Source organism: Prenolepis imparis, unplaced genomic scaffold (genome assembly GCF_030444845.1).
Source record: "Prenolepis imparis isolate NDT839.2.m4 unplaced genomic scaffold, iyPreImpa1.0 SCAF_13, whole genome shotgun sequence".
NCBI classification, from domain to species: Eukaryota; Metazoa; Arthropoda; class Insecta; order Hymenoptera; family Formicidae; genus Prenolepis; species Prenolepis imparis.
In genome coordinates this window covers 7,143,455-7,161,102 of record NW_028141171.1, presented here as the reverse complement: position 1 = coordinate 7,161,102, position 17,648 = coordinate 7,143,455, and the positions used below count along the sequence as shown (strand labels likewise).

Below are 17,648 nucleotides of genomic sequence, written 5' to 3'. Positions count from 1 at the left end.
GCTTAATTACGCGGGCGTCATGTCTCTGTTGCTCGTCAGCCCCGCCTTTACATCCCGCAATCGCACTACGATCATCGTCGTTCACGATGACATTGTCGTCGCGCCAGCGATTCCCTTTTTATTGCCGCGAGATTAAAGAAACGAGATTTCCGTGCGCGGACGAGCAAAAGGAGAAAGAGACGGAAGAGGAAGACACGGGACTATTAGCGATCGTGTCGAGCTCACATTGGATACCTACATCGGTGTCGCGTGTATCCATACAGAAAATCGGCCTAACGACGCGTCCCTCCAACTATTTATCACGTGGGGAAAATAAATGGTCCCGCGCGACAATTTCCTGGCGAAATAATAACTCTGGTAGGGGACGATGAAATATATGACGGTCTCTGGAATATGGAGTGAAGAGAGAGAGAGAGCGGCAACCGCATACGCGGTTTTACAATCATCTCTCGTTACTCTAACATATTTTCTTTCGTGTTAGAAAAAAATGGAAAAAAAATCTTGCTCATCCTATTGGAACGCCAGTGGAAAGGGCGCCTTCTTTTGTCGGCAGGGACGACAGCCTGTGAAAGTCAGTAAATTGCGTGAAAACTCGTTTTCTCCGAAATAACATCATTGGAAAATCATATCGGTGCTCGATGAAAGTGCATATTGGCTTCTCGTAAGTGATCGAGATCGATCGATGGCGCGTCTATTCCCTTGCTATAGAAAGGCGAGCGCATCTCTCTCTCTCTCTCTCTTCGCTTTCTTATCCCTTCTCACATGATAGGCAATGCTAATTGGGCCAGGTTGCGAGGAAACAGATTGAAATCGGAAAGGTAGGGGCGACTGGTGCGTCACACCAGTTCCCGTCACTGCTAACCTAATTCGACTCTCCCCAGTAGGCACCGTAATAGGGTGGAATTAACTGGAACGAACGACCGCACACTACTCCTGAACGGGTGGATTCTTCTTATTTTAGCAACGTTACAGCAAAGTCGGTTGCAATGCTCTTTCGCACCGATCTAGGAAATTATAACTTTTCCTAAGATAATAAAAAATTCATCTTTTTTCTGCCAGTCTCTTTCTCTCTCTCTCTTTTCTTCCATTAAAATTCTGAACTCGCGTGAAGAAATGTACGCGAAAAATTTACAATACACTCGTGACATTTACGTGAAACGGGAACGATTTCTCGAAAAAGAGAGATTCGTGTCAGGTAAATATAAATTTATACCCTGATCTCTCATATTTTCTCTTTATATGTGACGAATACAAGCGAATTTCAGATGTTGTTGTACATCGGTCAATGCATGGCCCGCTTTGATTTTTAAGTGGTTTATCGATTTCCAGTAGCAAAATGCAACTTAGCCCTAATAATAACCGAATTATATCTTAGCATCGCGTTTTGTCGAGATCACGTGTCGGTATCGGAATAATGTTTCGCAATTTCCATCCCTTACCCTTATTTACGTATCGATTGTAAAAATATCGTATTGCGGTTTTTTTCCATGCCATACGAGAAAAGATAGAATGATCACAATTACAACTCGTTATACGACGATAACTCCGTTAATCATTTCTATTGTTGCCCCAATGACATTGCCTCGCCGACGTCTATTACAAAATTGATGCTGTATCGAATAATGTGACGCTCTTTCGAGAGAAAATAAACTTATCAAGGCAATTGATGGATATAATATACGACGAAGTTTGGCTGACGTAATTTGGCAATCGCGAGAGTACAATATCGTTGTTTTAATGTTTTCTTCACGCATCGGAAATTTGGCCACAATTTCTTCTCCACTACGATTGTAATTCTCGAGCGAATTTTTCGAGACAAACAGATCCATTCGAGACAGAGCGCCGCCGCGGGATTTGTATCTTGTTTTCGAGAAATACTTTTTCGCCGGCACAGACATACTACAAAATCTCGGTGTTTTCCTCGTCTTTGTCGATGTCGAAATGCAGCACGTGGACGTATTTGCAAAGTTAAAGTTTCTCGGGTTTTAAATTATCGTTGAAAATGCAGTGAGAGAGACAAGCCGATTGCTCCGTTTTTTCTGAGTGAGTTTAGATTATATATATATGTATATCTCTTCAGTCGATTTGTTAAAGATATTTTACAACTGCAACCGTAAAACTTATGAATAATTTGCAAGTTAATCGTTTTTTTTTTACCTCCGGAATCCGCGGAAATCATATTTGAATTGTTATTATCTCTCACGTTCGGTAGAAAAGTTTGTATTTTTAAGAGAACGAATCATGGAAAATCTCAAATTGATACGGACAAAGGCTCCGATCGGACGTGATTTGTTTGAGCTCAAGGATTATAAAGCTTTTAAGCCGCTAAACCATCGAAGCTCGGAGTTACGTTTTGTTTTACGTTCACGTTTTTATTTTTACGTGCTACGCGAAATAATGCGGTACATATCGAACTTCGTATATAGTCGCGGTTCCGTTCGTCGTTTATCGGTATTTGCGCTTTGTCAAAATTTTTCCAGATTTACCGCGTTCGGTCCAATTTACGCTCGATTTTTCCCGCACTTTGAAAAGCGGGTAGAATGGAAAAATCGAAGGACCGAACATTCCTCGCCTGCTAACGCCCTTTCCTTCTTCTAACGACAGCCCCGCCAGATGCTGGCGATGCATATAAACTGCATGTGCACGTCCATAAAGTACATCATATCCGCAATGGCGTAATACCGCGTACAGATTAATTCCACGCGCCGCGTAAAGAATATGGGCATCGAAGTTATTCCGGTTACATAAATTACACGACGGCTCTCTCATATCTAATAATTGCACCTGCTCTCGGGGGTTGCGCATGGACGGGACCGGAATACGAGAGGGAGATTGTCTCGAGTGAATTATTTCCCGCGCCGCCGGCAACCTACTGTTGAAGGTAGAGTGAATAATGGCCGGTATTAATTAATTCATTATTTTATGCACGAACGTTGAGGAATACCGGTGGCAGTTTTTGCCGAGCGGGTAGATACGTGAGTGTCGTCCGTAACGATTTTAATAGTCGACGGCAGTAACGAAGAATTACAACGGGGTAACCGCCGAACTAAGTCTAGGGAATATTTATACACCTCCCAAAAGTACATTTTCATTTTTCTTAAAGCCGACTTTTCTGATTTCAGGAGTCCACGGGACAGTGGGTCAGTTTGGGTTTGGAGCTGGAGCAGAGAGGCAATGAGATCATCGGTACGAAAAAACCGACGGGCCATTCGCTTCTAATCGACTGCCGACTAGAGCTGCCGTACGGTAAGTGACGACACGATTCCGGTAGATTATATGGTAGATGATGAAATCGCATGTCTAACGTATGTAATCGTATGTATATATATATATATGTATATGTATATATATATATATACGAGATATGGAAATACGTTTGGCGTATACAGTTTATCGGTGTTACTGCGTTAAGCGAATAGAAGATCCGGGTTGCGACGGTTTCTGGTTTCCTGCGCGAAAATATTCATGCGTAGTCTGACGTCGTAATTTATCAATTTTGATATCACGATCGTATCGCGCGATCGCATCTCCGATCTGCTATTCGCTCATTTGCTCCTAATCGTCCCTTGAACGCCAGCATGACTGCGTTCTGATTGCGCCATGATTAAGTGAAATTCTGTCGCAAAGCGGCAGTTTGCTCTTTACCGCGTGATATTCATTAAACGCGATGCGATTACCAAAAGTATGCTTGGAGAATAAAAGAAAGAAAGCTCTCGACTCTCGCTTAGTTCGAGTCGGCACCGAGATAAAGGATCGATCTTCCAATTCCAAGATCGACGAATTCCGAACGACGTAATCTAAAATGAACGCGAGCGTTTCGCGAAATAAGTAGACGGAGGTTGATTCGAAAAGAATGTGGGTTAACGCTAAGAGATAAGTAACGTTACCCAAGAAATTGAATGCGTGAAACGAAACTTCGAGTATTGTGCGCGAAATTGCCCGATTGATTCACTTGTAATCGATAATGAAATCTCCATTAATCTAGCATATTTATTACGAAAAATCAAATTGGATATATGGTATATATTCAAGTTTTCAATTTATCGGTAATTTGTTGTTTTAATTGCAAATAAAAAAATTAATAAAAAATATTTCTTTTACATAATTTACGAGAAAAAATATTTCTTTTTAATATAAACTATCTATTTTATTTTGTAACACATATTTCACATTATATATTATCTAAAAAAGATACGCCGACACTTTTTTCACCATTTTCAGTTGTTTAAATGTCACATTCACACTTTAAAGTGTCACATTACGTGTCCATTTCTCATCAAATTTCTTATCGCGTATACATATTTCAATTCAGTACGCCCACAAATTTATTTTATTGAAAGAATGTATTTAAAAATGTAAGAAAATATATAAAAAATGAATATGGTATAAAATTAATTAATAATGGTCTTCCGTTCCGATAAAAAAAAATTGAAAAAATAGTGACCTAACGTAACGTTATGTTCCCTAAACCTGGAATTCCCTAAAAATGGAAAAATGTGTTTAAAAATATAAGAAAGTCCTCTCTAGAAAAAGTCATGTTAAATCAAATTTTATTGTATTATATTTTAAATATTTTAAAATAAAATCTAGAATATATATGTGTATATTACGTGTGCAATATAGATTATTTTTTATTGCGGACATAAAAGAGGAAAAGTTAATCTTATAAATAACAAATAAAAAATTAAATAATTTCTAAATTACTCACACAACTGCTCCGCCGGTTGTCAAATATTTCTTCTTCTTTCTGGTTTATTTTTTCACTGCTCTTTTATGACATTACTTACATAACTCACGCACTTACTTGCGAAAATATAATTAATTATGATCGCGTGTGTGTATTAATCAACAAAATATGACAATCGCGTGATATCTTAAGCATCATATTATCGACGTTAATCGCATGCGATGATAAATAAAAAGGTTATTTACATTTATAAATCGACACAAAATTTGAAGTGTAATGTGAGATACATTCGAATTCAAGCGTTAAGAAAATATTTATTAGCTTAAAGTTCCCTGATGCAATTAGCGATTAATGATGTAGCGAAATGATATCTATTTGTTGAAGCATATAGCCAGGATTACAGCTACGTGATACATTAATCGTCGAATGAATAATTAATTTCTATCCTTAAAAATACTTGTATAATTTAATATTTTGCATATATTCATATATTCATATACGTATATGTACGAAGTTCAGAGTTCGTCTCTATAATAGCTTCTTTAGACGCGATCGCAAAAAGTACTAAGAGATATCAAACGCGATCATTCTCTCTTACAATTGACAGTTAATGTAATTTGTAAGCGTATCGAAGCTACTGCTATTTATCGAAGCAGACATTAATTTCGCGTGATTTATATACTCATTTAAAGTAAGAATAATACATTGATTTTGCGGGAGTTATTTGAAAGATATATGATTCGAAATGTATCAGACGGATGGTCCATCGCGTTGTAACTAATCCTTAATATCCGTAATAGCATAATATCCTGTCGCGATATAATAAAGTACGCGATTAACCTCGACAGTCCAAAATGATGCGCAAAATGTCGCACTATGTGACGCTCGTATTTTGCTGATTACTGTGCGCGCAATCGCGATTAAAATTGTATTTTTACGAGTAAGTGCATGAATTATGTGAGTGCCATAAAGGTGTAGCAAAATGATTAACGAGAAAGAAGAAAGAGGCGATTTGGCAATGTCAAAGTAACCCCATGAGATAATTTATAACTTTTTTATTTTTTTTAATTGTACAATTAATTGCTCGTTTATTTTCGCAGTTATAACTCATTTCACGTAATACGTTCAATTTGATTTCTCGTAATAGTGAGGGTGCCAGGTTAATAGGGGGGTGGGGGGGGGGGGGTGATAATAAAATAGTGAAAATTGCCAGGTGATTTTCTTCGTACCGTTCGACGAGATTGCAATGCCATGAGTCTGAGTAGAAACGAGAAAAAGAATGACGTGAAGCCATCATCGGCAAGAGCTGTTCATGGCTTTTCCTCGTTTGAGCGAGAGCGACGAGAGGGACGAACTTTTAATTGAATACGTCTGCGAATTTGTCGAATATCCGTTGCTGGCTCGACGCCCGCACATTTTCGACTTGCCCTCTCGAATTATTTCGATGTCTGAAATTTTGCGCGATAAAAGGTAACGAGGAAACGCGGCATATGGTACTCTCGAGAAGATACCGAGGGATTTATCCAACAAATGAAAGAAATTACGAACTCTCTCTCTCTTTCTCTCTTGTAAAGTTACGAGTGCTTTTCTCTGCTCTCTCGCCGTTTTCACAGCTAGCAGAATTTAAAACCGTTGCGATCGTATTTCAAAATGATATGATGTTCGCTTAAGATCTCTCGAGGAATGTACGTGAGATGAAAACAGGGGGGGCGAGAAATGTTTGGAAAGAGTAGCTAAAATTTTAATATCATAAGTACACGTGTCGAGTTGTTTACATTCGCGCTTGTTGATTTCCCGCGATCTTTTCCATGATTCGTTGCTCGTTTCGGCGATTGTCAAGCCAGGCCGAGGTCCCTTGGCAATCTTCGGATATCGCCGCGCAATTGACGGAGTTTTCGACAAATACGTATAAGCAGCAACAAGTACAACTTTTCCCGTCTTCGCATACATACATACATATAAAATACACGTGGAACATTCCATTTTCCGCGCTGTTTACGAGGGACCGCGAGGGTCCATGTAATCCGGCCCTTTAACCAGGATTGACGTGCTTTCACCTAGTGCCCGGTCGTCGACACGTCCGCACGATCGATACACTATCGACCTTCCGCAACGAGAAGGACTTGGAAAAGGGGCTAATCGTACGATTCTCTCGATTGCCTTCCCGATTCCGAAAATGGATTTGTGAACACACGAAAGCACTCGACGTTCTTACGGTCCGCGAATAAATTCTGCGAACAAGAGTATGTAAGACCGCGCGTTTTAATTCGTATGCAAATTTTCAGTAATTTATTTCGAGCGCTTGAAAAAAGATTATTTCGTCGCGTAATATTATCGCGATCAGGGATCGAGGGTAAGCGAGTATTTTTTTTTTTCCTCTTTTTTTAACACCGACCGACGTTCAGCCCGGCGACGTACGAATGTTCTACGTTCCACTAAATGTGCAAATTATTTTTCACCACGCGATGCTTGACCGTGTTGCGAAATGAGGGAAAACGAGGCCGCTTATAATAAACCCTTGTAGTGTGTACGTGCGTCTAACATCGTTGTGTGGATCCGCTAAACTCTCTCTTTCTTTCTCTCACGCTATTTCCTTTTTCGCCCGCGTTTTCCCGCCGCCGCTGCGCTTCCGGTTTTTCGATCCACCTCAACCACACCTCCCCGCACCGTTTAATGGATTTTTACCGCGCACAATGTACATTTCCCGCCCGCCAGGTAATATCTTTTGTTATTGACTTTCTTTCCGAGAGAAAGAGAAAGAGAGAACCGTTCTTTCTACCTTATCATGTAAAACGGAAGGACGCGACGTGAGAGAAGCGAGGCTGCTTGAGAAAGCATCAAGAAGACTTTCTCAAAGAAACGCGAAACGGAAGAGGATAATTAAAGTTTATTCGAGAAATAGGTTGCTGTTTGTCCAAGTGTTTATATTAGCCGGTAATATAATTCCCGCGAACTTTCTCGTAAACTACAATTCCGAGGAAACTTAAAATGTTGAAAGTTGGATAATATGATTTCTTCGAAAAAATTGCAGATAGTTGCTAACAACGTCCGTGCGAAATTAATGTGTCGTACTTATACGTAATGGCGCGTGTGCGACTTTTCGCAGTATAATTTCTTTCAACCTTCTTCTACTTCGTCCTGTGAAAAATTGGCGAAAAAGTAACAAGTAGTGCCGTCAGATAAATTTTTCTAATTTTAGAACATACTTATTTACGAGCTTTCGCCGACTGTGAAAGAAAATTGTCATATCTATTGCTATAATTTTCAATAAGAAAAAGGTACGAAAGGAAAATATTGGTCTTGTGCGCTGTCGAAGCCTTTTGTATCTTTTTGCGATGTGATTTTTCCTCCTCTCTGATTACTTGATAACATTTCTCTAGAATACATACGATGTTCTAAGATTTCTGAATTTTCTTTCATCTATACGGATTCTTTGATCAGCTTCTGATATTTTATTAAAACAGAGAAAGATTATATTTATTTTCTTCCTAATTTTAAATAGATTTTAAAAGTATAATTTAAGAATTAATAATAATATTAAATGTTTAATATTTTATTTAAATGAAAACATGCTTCGATTAAATTTTCGCTAAAAATCTAGATTAATGAAGAAGTCACAGATAAAAGAAAGTTTAAAAAAAACAGAATATATTAAATACACATTTATTTAACAAGATATTTTATATAATGAGGTTAAATACTTTAGCTTTTCAAATGAGAGGAAAGACACACATTTCAAAGATACATACAATTATATATTGTATTATTTTGCTTATTCAAACGGCAAAGATGATAATGATTGTAAAGTGAAAAGGTTCGTGTATCACTTTTGGAAATCGCAATCGCGCGAGATGACACGCGCTGAAGAGCGCAAAACGATGGACATGATCGCCACTCGTATCATGCACATCCACAACCTTCCATCTGATCAGTGTCTAACCAATCAGGAAAGCGCGTACAACGAACTGGATGGAAAGCCCTGCTAACGAGCAAAACAGCAATGCAGTTGCGAGCAGCCCGGCCCATGTGTGGCTCAGGTACCCTCGTTAAGAGATCCTGATCGTGGGATCGTCGTTGATCGCGAGATCTCTATTTTCGCTTTATCGTCTCGACTCCACCGACCGATCTGCATCCGAGTGCCATGTGAATTGTGTGATATTCTCGCCGATCGTGGATTTGCGTCTTGTGCATTTTTTTCGTATTATAAAATTTAACCATCTCTTTTTTTGAAGCAGTTAATTACGATTAATGCAAAAACCAATACTCTTTCGAAGAATCCAGGTTCTATCCGTATAACCAAGATTTATTATGCCTTTCTAGAGATAATTGCATAATCTTTTGCACAAGAATATAAAAATTCGAATTGTCATATTACTGTCGATCGTGCTTTTTATTTGTTATTCTCAGAGCCAAGAGAGTATTGAACAATTATTTTGAATTTCGATGATTGTATGTGTCAATACGCGTGTCCACGATCCGCGACAGAGAATATCTACTTTATCTGTACGCAATTAGCGTTAACAAACTCCTTGTTGCTCGTCAGTCACTGCACCAGAAACCTCCCTTCTCGTCCCTCGAGTCTCTCGGCTTATCTCTCTTTACGCGCGCCAATTGGCCGTTCTCGCCGGATAACGAGGTGCGTTTGTAATAATTACGGAAGCTCGGTTCTTCCCGGCGCGAAATAAGACTTGTCGTCGCGCGCCGAAAGATAAAGGTTTTACGAGAGCCATTCAGTTTTATCCGTATATATCGCCGGATATCTTTCGTCTTCCATCGCAGCCAACGAACGCTCCCCCTCGTCTCGTTTCATTAACTTAAGTGTGCGCAGTTGCTTTCGAGCTTTATGTATGTTACTACGTGCGTGTCAAGAGAGAGAGGGGAGGAAACGGGAACTGTATACACCTGCGAGAGTGGGTGGTAGTCACGCGACCAGAGAGAAGTTGTTCCAGTCGTTAACGGTGGACTTTGATACGATTTCATACCCGATTAGCTGACTGTAATTACGACATCGCGGCCGTATTACGGGGAATCTATTGAAACTTTTCATTCGCGAAAGTCGCCGATGACGTGCCGCTTTTCACCGGTCAATGCGACGCGATTTCTCGTCGTAATTTTTATTTTTTGCCACCGTACGTCCGATTATTTTTACGCGTCGCGCGATACGTCGGTTTATCGCTCGACATATATCACTCGTCTCGAACGTCGTCGTCGATCGAGCAAATGCGACACTGTAAAACAAGCACAGCACCACCACCCCGAATGTGATCTTCTCCTCCCCTCCGTCACCTTCACCACCAGATCACTGCGTGTGAATCTGTTATGTGTGATTTTAGCGAAAAGAGATAGGATGTTCGATGTTTCTGCTTTCACGTATTCTCTTTGATTGCCCTCGTTCGGCGCGCTATTGTTATTCTATTTTATCGGGAAACAAAAATACACGACACTAGATGCAGCAATATTGTTGCAAATGAGAGATAATCAAATATTTCCCATGCGATATGCTTTATAGTTTCCAATGAGTATTATTATCTGGACCGATGTTGGTGAAGCAGTTCGCCGAACATTGCGTGCCTTTGAAACGAGCATCGTGTTTTTTTTTTCTTTTTGAGTGACGCACGTAGTGAAAAAAAAATTAAAACTAGCATTAACAGGAGAAACAAGTAAAAATGCGGAAAGCGATCCCTCGCGACGAGTACACGCACAAACAATAACGATTTTTATTCACAATTTTAATCGCTACATTTCTTTGATAAACATTCGTCCGATTTAATTCCAAAAACGATTTGTACGAATTATTATGTCCTCAAATATTTGCTCATTGAAATGTCATTCCCTTTTTATTATATAATCAGTTATTTGCCGGTTTCTGTTTCCTTGTTTTGCATCAGTTTAATATCATTTTAATTAGCTTTATTATATGCACTGATCAATATTATGACGGTGAACTATATTATTCCGGCATACGAGTACGTAACTCGTTTATAATATGGAGAACCCGAAGAAAGTTACATAATTGTTTAATTATTTAATTGGAAAGGAGATAAACTTCAAATATTTATTACACTCTAGAAAAAAATTTTATCATACAAATACACACACAGACCCGTGGCTATTTTATAAATGCGAATTTTATTATTTAATTTGTGTATCTTAATTTTTCTTGAATAATTCTTATCAGAGAAAAGTAAGCTTTGCATCGCGATGAAATAATATAGCGATTCCTCAAAAGCACGTGAGCGTCTTGTTCTCACGGGCGCTGCATTTTTGCGCATTGCACTCGTTCAATTGGTCGATATTAACTTGAATCGACTAAAGACAAAGGAGACTTTCTCTCTTCAGGTACATCTTTTTTTTTTGTGAGCGCACACACTTACTCCCCGGAGCACCATCGCACGTGCACGCAGTGGCGCGGCGATAGCACAATAGGGGGGCGGATTTCGAATGAAAAATAAAGAGAAATAAAGAAAAAGAGACTAGAGATATTCTATTGTGTTCGGTGTGTTGTTCTTTCAAGTAACGATACATGAAAGAGAGGGTACCTGCAGATACATTAAGCTATGGCTGCGACACTGTAATTAACGACTGTCCGTAGACATTTGTTCCCCTTTTTCCGCTATTTCCGTCTCTCTACCTATATATCTGTTTTATACGTACAACTATATCTGTATTTTGTAATTAGTTACACGAGAATTGTGCTGTCGCATTATTAGCAAAGTTAACGTCAGAATCACAAACAAACCACGGTGAGGGAGCAATATCAATATTAGTGGTTAGTACACTGTCCATCGTTAAGTACGAATTCATTCGAGTACGATGACGGAAGAGCCCTTATAATTTAATCTTATTCGAGCATGAGCAAGCATTGTGAAGTATGTACCTATTCTTTTCCTCCGCGATCATTCTCTTGCACACAATGAAGACGGTATTTCGAAAGCGACACCTCGATAAAGCGTCGAGATGAGTCGTTCAGTTTTTCTTGAAAATTTTTTTATATTGTGTATGTGCTAAGATAATAATAATTTACAAATTCTTCGAGATTGTTATTGCAATTTTGTTTTTAATTTAAATTAAGAAAGAATTATTATAATCAATAATTTAATTTTAAAAATCTCGTTAATTTTTGAAGAGAAGATAAAATAAAAGATGTGTATACATTGCTCGAACAGCATTACGTATTACAGAGGGAAGAAGGATTCTTTTTATCGAGATGCGTATAACGCAACATAAAACACTTGTTAACGTAACGTTCGATATATACCCGACTTTCTTGCCTATGAAAAAGTTCACACATTCGGGAAATGGAAGCAAATAAAGATCGACATGTACGAGAGAGATATATGTATATACAACTCTATGTATGCATAGCACGGAGTAATTAAATAGGTCATTTCTCAGTCAAATGGAGAAATCATTGGTCTGATGTTGATATGTGAATCCGAAACGCGGCTTTTCTATTATATATACATATCATCAAAATATTCTCTCATACATTGTAATTGATATTAATAATTAATTTGACTATTGTTTATACAATTATGTATCTTAAAGATTTTTTACTATTTCAAAAATATCGCCTTAAAGTTCAGATCAGAACTGTTGTTGTAAAATCGAGTAACGATCGATGCGATTCGATATATCGTTGATGTTTTTCCGACTTTAGCTCATTAATATTTACGTATCGACGATCTGTCTAATTATCGCGACAAACGTTCTATTTATATGCCTCGTGTTATTTAAAATGGACTAATTGCACGCTTCTGCTCAGCCACGTGTGCGGCCGGGCACGAAGAGGCAAACCGGATATACGGAGTTAGAGATAAGAGCGTCGAGGGGTGATGAATAGAACTGAGACGACCTTCCGGGGATTTAACTTGCCAATAAATCCTTACCTGTATTGCTTGCCGGTATATAAGGTGACCCGGTTGGAATCTAAATTCACTTTTAGTGCTGTTTTAAGTGATTTACAGTTTTTATAAAAATAATCTGAAAATAGTATTGGACTTTTTTTTTATTTGTATACATAATTTTATAAAGATAATTACGGATGAATATATTAAAATGCAAATAATATAATGATAGGTATTAATTGTTTAACGTATGATAATGTCTAAGAAAAAAAATGTTAAAATTGTGTTCCGAATTAAATTCGCTGTATTATTACACAAGTTTTCTTGACAAAATGATAACGATGATAAAATGTAAAAGGAAAAGATTTCAAGTGTTTCTCAAAACGCAGAAATTCTTTTCAATCGTTTACACCGAGAAGAGACGTCGGATGCACATTTAAAGTCAGCTGAAGCAATTCTCTCAAGTTGTAGAAGAATCAATAGAGTCTGCTTGAGAAGCAGCGGTAACGTGGTATAATTTCTTCAAGCGGCCAAGGTACACGAAGAGGGTGGGAACTGCGGTTTCGGCGCTCTATTGTGTGAAATTTATTTCGTTTCTTTGAGAATCCCGCGAGAAATACGGTCTCCTCTTCGATTCCGGAAGGTCGCTCTACCATAATTGTGCCACACAGAATGTTAAGAACGACTGAGGAAATTCAACAAAATTTCTTGCAATTGAAATGAACGAAATAATAATGTACATTTAACAGATAACGTAAATAGCATTGTTAAAAAATTTATAAAAACAAAGGAAATGTAAGAGAGATTGAAATTTCCTGTGCACATTATTGTCGAACTATATCGAGACGTAAACTGCTCGCCAATTATATTCTCGATTGCGATCTCGTATCGACGCCAATATCCCTAATTTAGCCGTTCGAAGACGAGTGATGTCCGATAAAGTAGCGAAGGAAATAGCGAGGGAAGCAGAAATAGAAAAAGGAGACAAGCACGAGAGACAAGGAGACGACTTTCTCTGTTTTCACCGCGCGTTGTCGCTCAAAGTTTGTTAATATGTGGGTGGCCAGCTGTTACTATTGCGCTATTACCGGCGCCTGCAGTCGCAACACTGCATTATTATTTCAGCCCCGTCCAGCCGGGAATACGAAACAACAACGGGGAAGGTGTGTCGAAAGTGCGGGAGCGCTTTTTTCCGACCACACCGCGTTATGGTACTCCGAGTACAGTTGGATGCACACATTTTTTTTAATTTTATTCACCGAAGAGACGACAGAGAGTCGGCGCGGCAGAACAGATGAGAGAAGGTTGAGATAGGACCGAAACGTGGCTTTCGAAGAAAAGTAGAAGTACTCTCCCGAGACGACGCTCTCTCTCTCCTCCAGGGCTTGACCCTTTTTTTAATTGCATCCAGAAAGGTAGCCGACGAGAAACCGGTGCCGGGTGGAAAACACGTTTTTTTACGATACACAGCGGCAAGTTGTTCTGACGATTACCGGAATGACTACGGAAATTGCACGACACGGAAGATGCATTACAAGACACATGCAATATATATCATATAATAACTGCAGAAACGACATGCAAGATACGCGTGCCAAGGTCGCGTGAACTTTATAACGACCGATTATTTCGCAACCCCGAAACAATTGTCCGTACTAATTAAGAGATATACATTTGCAAGTAAAGTCGCAAGAATTAAATGTTACAAAAAAAAGCATGGAAGACGCGGATGAAATAATAAGTGCGATCCATTTTGGAATAATGCCAACTGGGTGGAATAACGTTACTTTCGTGATGACGCTGCGTACGTACATCACATTCTAAGTAGCCGATCGAAGTGTTAATTAAATGGCAGATTCTCCTTAAGGACGGAATGAGGAGCGCGAGAATGACGCGGGAAATTGATGCACTCCACTTTGCGCGTGGAGTAAACGCCGAGAGACGCTCGTCTTTTTCTTTCTCTCTCTTTCTCTCTCTCTTGCACTGAGAAATATCCTCTAATATCATCAGAGTGGTAGAATTGTTGACTGAGATGGGATAGCTCGCGAGAGGTAGTCCCGTAATAAATCGGCCCGAAACTCTCTGGAAGCGGCGAGTCGCGTTGTCGTAGCTTGATAAAGTTTACAAACTCTCCTCGGAGTATATTAGTTCAATATATAATTATGATGGAGAGAGAAGGAGAGAGAGAGAGAGAGAGACGGAATAATGCTGAGAGTTATATTATTTAGACAGAGTAATCTAGCGTAGTTGCCCTTTCTGGACCACTTATCGAGATTTGCGTAATTTTCGAGCAATGTATACATTCGAGTACGGTAAACAGACGCGTTTTATGAACGTTTTACATTTTGCCTTACAGTTGATGAATGAGAAATGTACAATATTATACATTAGGATTAAACAATATTTCATTTAAGTAAATGTAAAATCCTCACAAATGCTCTTCGTCGCGAGCTCGTTAGATATACTAGTGGAACATTATTGTAGACACGATATTATCGTAGACAGTGTATATATATATATATATATATATATATATATATATATATTCAATAATTTACTTATCTTTTTTTTCACGAGGGAATACGTACGTATCTAAGTAAATTTAGGATGACAGATCGACTGAAAATGACGTCAGATTATCGAGACTCGCGATTAACTGTTTCCCCATCGATATCTATCTTTTCGAAAGACCCCGAGAACACGGAGGCGGCCGATCTGCAGAGGAAGCTGGAAATGCTGAACAACATGATGGACCAGGAGGCGCGGGCCGAACAGGCACGAAGGCAGATATTGTACAATATAGGCCACTGTAAGTACCGTCACAAGTTACAGTTTAGATGGCTGATATTTCATTCGAATGCTCTTTGCGGCGAGAGAGAAACGCGCGTCCCCCCGATCGATTTCATCTCTTATCCGGCACATTCGCTCGCGATATATCGGAGAATCTGGTCTTTCTTCTCTCCGAGGGAAAATTTCGTTCGCGACGAGTCCGAATAAATGGAACGTACGCGTCTCTCCCGAGAAAAAGTCAGAAATCTTTATATTTTATTGATCCGCTCTTTTGTGAAAGAGTTCAGCTTTATAAAATAAAAGCGCATATATTGGATTATTTCAATTTCATTCATTTCAGTTTTATTCAAAAAGATCCGCGCACGATCTCGCATCTCTCTTCGCTTCTTACCGGCTTCTTGTCTGATTTATGATGCGCTCTTACCACTTACTCGCGCGTCGAATCGTTTCGCGGACCGTAACTACTTGCATTTCATTTTAACTCTGAGAAGGCGCGATATATATACGCGAAGAGAGATTGAATTGTCGTGCTTGGATACCGCTGTAAAATTTATATCGCGAGCGTTAATTTACTGCAGCCTACGTCACACAACTGCTTTCATCTACACGTCTGACATACTTGCAGTATTTTTAGAAACCGTGGCTTTCTAGGTCGTTCGCTCGAATGCTACTTCCGAGTAAGTCATAAAACTTTTACGCCCCTGTTTTTTCATGCGAGAAATCAATTTGGTTTCGTGCTAGTCCCTATCTACGATCGGCGACTATACGCCATTCTTATCCACGGAAAACATGTAGCGAGATGTACTCTGGAGAGAAACAGGCATAAGGGACGCCATTTCATATGTGTTATCGGCCATCGACGTTATATCGTCGGTAACTTACCACCCTTGTTACACCCTCTCTAACAACCCCTTTCTAGCAAGCCCATGTAACAGCTATGAGAAGGCATGTAAGCAGACTAGCTCTTCCTCTTTCTCTATCTCTGTCTTTTTCTCTCTCTCTCTCTCTCTGTACTGGATAGATCATTGGTGTCTGGCCGATTTTTTCGTTTCTATGTTTTTGCAAATATTCCACAATACCTTTTGTACGGTAATTTGCATTCCTACCGGTCCCAATTTTCAAAAAAGAAAAGAAGAAACGCACACGAAGCTCCTAGAAGGAGATCGCGACGATGCCTACGTAAAGATCAATTTGTCGCATGGCTGTTAACTATACTCATCTTGCTTCCTGCTATTGCACCACTTCAGTTCCCGGATTCTACCAATATCGACCAATTCTGTCTGCGGGAAGTTGCGAAACTCACGACAAAGTTGGAATTGGCTTCACGTTTTATTCAGAGAACTGTCAAGTTACGATGCCGATGTAAACTTGAATTTTGCGAAGTGTGTATTGTCGATTCACATTTCGATATATATATATCTAGGCGAGGCTATGAGAATTATTGTAAAATAATTTGCTTTTCTGTCTACTCAAAGTATATTTTTTATTTCTTCTTTAATTTATCTATATGCGTTTTGTTTCCTTAATTATATATATTAATTATATAGCTTAATTATATAGCTGTAGGAAAAATATATAATTTTCGGCACAATGTGGCAGAAGCGAGGCGACATTTCGATATCTCAATGCAAAGTTATCAGGGCATTATTAAGCGTCGCCAATCTTTTACTTGAATTTTTCTGGATAATTTTCCACAGCACACAGACTATACGTTGCAATCCATCTTTCAGCGGGATACTCGGAGGACTCCGACTATACGTCGGACTTGAATTATCCAGTAGGTGGACAGGGCGCGAACAGCTCGGCCTCGCAATTTCGTACAGCGGCTAACCAATTGGCTACACCTCAAAGGTCCCTCGAGACGTCGAGAGAAAATAGTTACGAGAGAGACGATCATCAGGTATCGATGATGGAATCGCAGAAAAGCTTACTCGTGAATCAAATAAATATGCATGCTATTGAATGACATCTTTGACATATAACGATTTTATTCATTTCATTATTATTTCGTCGTAACGGTAGAGAGTCCGAAACGATTGGACTGTGTGCGCCCTTTGAATAATCAATCGTTGTAAATCCACTTATATTCTCTTATCGCTAATTACGCGACGAATAAATTAAGAGTATAACGTCGCCAGGTTCCAGTCACTGTCGGAGGAAGACTGGCGCCAAGTAATTACGGAAGTTACGGAGGTTCAGGCCACAGTCCGAGGTACGACGAGCCGTATCCAGAAGATGGTCTACCGCAGAGGTACTCGCAGACCCAGCAGCACCCTTCAGAGTCTTCCGAGCCGCTCTTTTACAACAGCAGACCGAAGCACTAC

General features: G+C 39.3%; 1 protein-coding gene across 2 annotated transcripts in view; it reads left to right on the top strand.

The window, feature by feature from the left end:
* Positions 1-17,071, top strand: part of LOC145944390 (uncharacterized) — a 54,264-nt gene extending 37,193 nt beyond the window's left edge. For both annotated transcript variants that reach the window (XM_083052686.1, XM_083052685.1), the window contains 2 exons: positions 3,123-3,246; positions 17,055-17,071. The gene's annotated coding sequence lies outside the window, so the exon portion shown is untranslated. The remainder of the gene's footprint in view (positions 1-3,122; positions 3,247-17,054) is intronic.
* The last annotated feature ends 577 nt before the right edge of the window (positions 17,072-17,648 follow it).